This window comes from Cynoglossus semilaevis, chromosome 11 (assembly GCF_000523025.1).
Source record: "Cynoglossus semilaevis isolate Cse_v1.0 chromosome 11, Cse_v1.0, whole genome shotgun sequence".
Classification (NCBI taxonomy): Eukaryota; Metazoa; Chordata; class Actinopteri; order Pleuronectiformes; family Cynoglossidae; genus Cynoglossus; species Cynoglossus semilaevis.
Genome location: NC_024317.1, coordinates 9,865,864 through 9,870,854, shown reverse-complemented (window position 1 = coordinate 9,870,854; position 4,991 = coordinate 9,865,864). Strand labels below are relative to the sequence as shown.

The following is a 4,991-nucleotide window of genomic DNA, read 5'->3' as shown; positions in this document are numbered from 1 at the left end:
AGATATATATACATATACATACATACATATATGTATATGTTTATGTTAGACACTTATTTCAGGACTCTGTATTTTTTTAAATGCTTTTATTTTTGGCAGGAGTTGTGTTGTCATTTTGTTTTAATGTGAAGCCCCTCCCACTTTAAAAAAGCTAATAGCTAATTGTTGTGGAAATTAGAGGGCTTACTGGTGCATGAACAAAGACTTCAACAAAGAGTGGAAAAAAATTTACTTTCCTAACGGTTCGTAAATGATGCTCTGCCCAGTACTGTAAAGACACTGTTTTTTTTTTTGTTTTTTGTTTTTTGTTTTTTTCATAAAGCCAGTATGGACTGCTAATCTCATATCTCGTTTTCCCACAATTCCCTTTCCTGTCATCTTGCGAGAATACTGCAGCCCCTGGCAGCAGAATGGGGGAAAAAAACACACGGCATGAAAGCCATCAAATCAAAGCCTCCTCCCTTTGGAAATCAAAAGGAGCTCTTATTCATTAGCTGAATTACCTAATTAACAGAAAGCTAATTACTCTCCCTCTCTCCGTGCTTGTGCAGGGAGACTGTTATGTAACTGATACTGATCCTCAATTAATTTGCAGCTACACTCCATCAAGTCACAGCCCTAATCCACACAACACATCAGCGGAGTGGTGAGGGCAGAGCGGGGTAATACATTCAGACACAGACACATGGCTGCGGTCAGGGCTGCTGTGGTACTGTTGACGAGCACACGGAGGCACTGTCTGATAGCACAGCCACATTTGTATCATCAGAACGTGTTGGAATACAATAATAAGGAATTTTCTTTTTTCAGAACAGTAATGAAAAATATATATAAATATACAATCATATATTTAAAGGTGAGAGTTTTGTGTGTTATTTTCAAGAGATTCAATCATTTAAATATACATAATATATGTATGTATGTATTAGGGATATTTATATTATGGAATCTCTTGAAAATAAGACACAAAATAATATTTTATGTGTAGATATTATTAAATATCTCTCTTTTTAATGTAAATGTTTCATTTATTGAAGGAAATTGATTAAATTGCCCTCAGAAATATTTGGAATTAAGAAATTAAGATTTGCAACAAAAATAGCCAACAAATAACTAATTGTCAGTAAACTCCATTTAAAATGTTGATTAAATTAATGATTCAATCAACGATTCAAAATGTCAATTACTGTAATCCTTCACCTTTGTACTGTGTGTAGCTGGTGTTTGGAAGTCTCAGTTCTGCTCATGGATTGGTTTAGATATCCAGGGTAGTTCACGCTGTTGAAATATGTTTGAAAGTTTGACTTCAGTCTTGCCAGTGTTGCTCTCATTGCATGAGCCCTGAGGTCATTGGAGACAACCCAGCAGTGGTCAGCCATANCCCACATGTACACAGCAGACACTCTTTACAGAGGAAATAAATCATCACTTTTGGTCTGTCAGATTTATAGCATTAAATTTAAGAAATTATTTCATTTGGACTAAATACATAAATCAGGAGTGAAGAAACTTTAACTTTTTTTACCAAGTGCTCTGGTTTGATAATGTCAAAAATATATATATAATTTTTTTTTCTAAGAAATACTCCCTGTGTGGTACTTGCTGACGTAATTACATGCCAATTTATCATGCATTTGATTTTTTTGATGCATTTTAAGACACGTGTCTCTGAGTTAACAAATCTTAGATGTGTTACAGAGAAACTAAAATGAAACTGAACAGTGTCGCTGTGCAGAATGAGCCTGAACTCGTGCTCAGGAAATCTGTAGAATTCAGCAGGTTCACTAAACTTTGACTTTACAGAAAGTCTCCACAGTAATAATACAATCACATACTGTATGGAAAGACTCTTTAACATGGAGATCATTATAAGAATACAGAACATAGAAAAGTAGTACATAGTCCAAACTTGGTATTTTATAAATAACGGTTTGATACCTTGAGGTAATCGATGGACTTCCTGTATGGAATTAGCATGTTCTCCCAGATTATGCTCCCTTTTCTCCTACGTACTCTTAACATCCTTCCAAGGTCAGAAAACATGCAGGATCAGTGGATTTTATTTACGTGGCCCAAATTCACAAAATGTATTTTCTTCCATGTACTTTAAAGTATTGAAATTGGAATTAAAAAAATTGGAATTACCGTATACCCCGTCGTGGCCACAGGGTGGCGCTGCTTACCAAGTAACTGAGCTGACTCGGTTGTGGAGACGCGCTCCTCCTTTCAGATGCAGCTGCGATGAAGTTGATGTCGAGCTGCTGTTTCCCAGACCTTGAACAAGGACACGAGGAGAGGAAAGGGGGGAAAAGGGACAAGATCTAAAATATTTTCTCTTGTGACTAAATTAATGTTGCTTTAAAACGAGTGTTAACTGGACTGTTCAACTGGCCCATAATAATTCTGCTCTTCAGAGGGTGACTGACAGATATTTTAATTATTGTCGCCAGGCGTTTTTCACTCTTTCTCTCTCTGACAGAGAGACGTGTGTTTGTGTGTGAACGCGTTTTGGGGGCAATTAGGGCGAAAAGAAAACCGTGAAGACATTTTCAAGTAACTTTCTGGACATTATATGGTTTTTGTAAGCTTTGTTGTGTTGTTTAAAAAAATACAGTAACAAAAAAATATATGTCGCAATTCGACCCATTTGCATTCCAACACATTCAGCTTTGTTGAAGGTAAATGGATTTGGGTTTTATTATAGAAAATGGTTATTTAGACCACATTCAGCTTTGTTGAAGGTAAATGGGTTTGGGTTTTATTATAGGAAATGGTTATTTAGACATGAGTATAAATTCTTAGTTTTTTTTTTTCAATTAAAAAATTCAATGTAATAAGTTCAACGTATGTTTCCACTGTATGTCTTATAATTATATTTAAATGAAACAATAACCAGACTTTAACAGAGGTTAAACTGACTTTAGGGCGTCAGAATCAATAATGACCCAGAGAACATCGTGGCCATGGACATTTGGAATTTTACTTCCATTAATTATTTAGCATTATTTAATCATCAATTTAAATCTGTCTTTTCTTACTCAACTTTAATCATTTAGAACTTTAAACTAGAACTACAAGGACTGGATTTTTGTAGCTTTCTAGTTGGACTTACTCTACCACTGACCATCAGCCGGCCTTACTACTACTACTACTACTACTACTACTACTACCTCTACTGCTATTGTTACTACTACTCCTGCTGTTACTTCTACTACTACAGTGGTTCTTAACCTGGGTTCCATCGTACCCCAGGGGTTTGGTGAGTCAGTCTCAGGGGTTTGACGGAGGACAAGACACACACCAGACCCATATGATTCATAATGACACACCCCTTGGTTGGCCATCACCGAAGGGTTCGATGAATGCGCATATTAAACTGGTGGGGTTCAGCAAGGTTAAGAACCACTGTACTACCACCACCACTGCTGCTACTGCTACTACTACTGCTGCTGCAACTGCTATTACTTTTACTTTTACAGCATATATATATATATACGTATATATATATATAAATACAAATACATATATGTATTTATATATAGATCATTCTCATGATAGTTGTATCAACTCTTTAACAAAAACTATTTCCCCCTGGTTTACTAGTGTTGTGTTTAAGCTGTCTGGTATATCTGACTATTCTTGGTGTCACTGGACGCCACCAATCCAACCGTTCTTAACACGCTGAGTGTCTTGTGGGATTTAAATGCATTTGTTGAAAACATGTTATGTTTTTTGTAGCCGTGTGTTTTTGTTCTTTAAACAACACCATGCAGACGTCTATGTCTCCTGTTCAGAGCCTGCTGTGGTTGGAATATTGCATTGAACTTGACATAAATGTCTTCCTTCTCAGCTGCAGCCTTGTGTTGGTACACACGGATACCACATATTTACAGTAGTTTAGGAGCCTTTGTGTCAAATGGAACACACTAAACTAAACGGTGGGATTCAATTTGTATGGTGGTATGGTTTATTTTGTTAGGTAAACTCATGCATACTCTACGTTAACTGTATGCTTCAAAGTGGCTTTCTTGGGTTAGGGTTAGGAAAACACTTCCACATCCAGGGTTTCAAGTGTTTCCAGCAGGCTTTTCATAGCATTAAAAAAAAGATAAACACTTCCACATCCAGGGTTTCAAGTATTTCCAGCAGGCTTTTCATAGCATTACAAAAAAAAAAAACTATGGTGATTATGTCAACGCTTTTTCGCTTCTGGTCACAAAGAGAGACATTTTTCATCTCCAACAAGAGAACTTTGTGGTGTCTCAGCAGCAATTAGTCAGCTTAGACATTCGTCTTTTTCTCTGACTGCCTCCCTCCTCTCAGTCCTGGCTGCCACACTTGCGGCTCCAACTAATGCATATCAATACTTGACTACACTGAGGCTTCAAGTGCAACTTGTGTTTTGTTTCTATGAAGGATCTCTGCAACGCCGTTGAAGGGCCTTGTTTACAGCCAGCAGGTGGATGTGACGTCACGCACTTGGGACACCACCAACAACAACATCCAAAATGAGCGAGTGTTCCTCTTTTTTTTTCTCCTTCTCTCTCAGTTTTCTCTTTGGACTCGGCGTGTTTGAGTTAAAAAAAATCCCACACATCTAATAAGAAGATTGGGAAGGCAGCGCTGGAGAGGGGGAGCGACAGCGTGTGTGAAAACGAGTGTGAAAACTCCCGTGTATTTCTCTCTGCGTGTGTCTTCTTTTCGACGCCCTAGGTAAGATTATGTCCTCCTCTTTATAAACTTATTGAGCTAGTCACCTCCTCCTGTTTCACCTCCTCACAGCTGAACGGCAGGAGGAGTTTTTATGCTGCGATTTGTTGCACGCGCTCTCGGTACAACAAGCTCACGTGCAACGACTCGATTCCGTCCGCGTGCGCCCCCGCCGCCGCTGACACGCGCCGACCGTTACCGGTAAGTTTACACTAATTCGTTCAAATGTCATCCTCTAAACAGTAACGTTTCCACCGTTTTGTCGTCTGGTTCCTTCGTCT

The 4,991-nt window shown here is 38.2% G+C and overlaps 1 protein-coding gene across 7 annotated transcripts in view; it reads left to right on the top strand.

The window, feature by feature from the left end:
• The first annotated feature begins 4,553 nt into the window (after positions 1-4,553).
• Positions 4,554-4,991, top strand: part of foxp1b (forkhead box P1b) — a 187,013-nt gene continuing 186,575 nt past the window's right edge. For 5 of the 7 annotated variants that reach the window (XM_025059801.1, XM_025059804.1, XM_008320440.3 and 2 more), the window contains exon 1: positions 4,554-4,911. The gene's annotated coding sequence lies outside the window, so the exon portion shown is untranslated. The remainder of the gene's footprint in view (positions 4,912-4,991) is intronic. The other 2 variants (XM_025059796.1, XM_025059797.1) reach the window with 2 other exon arrangements.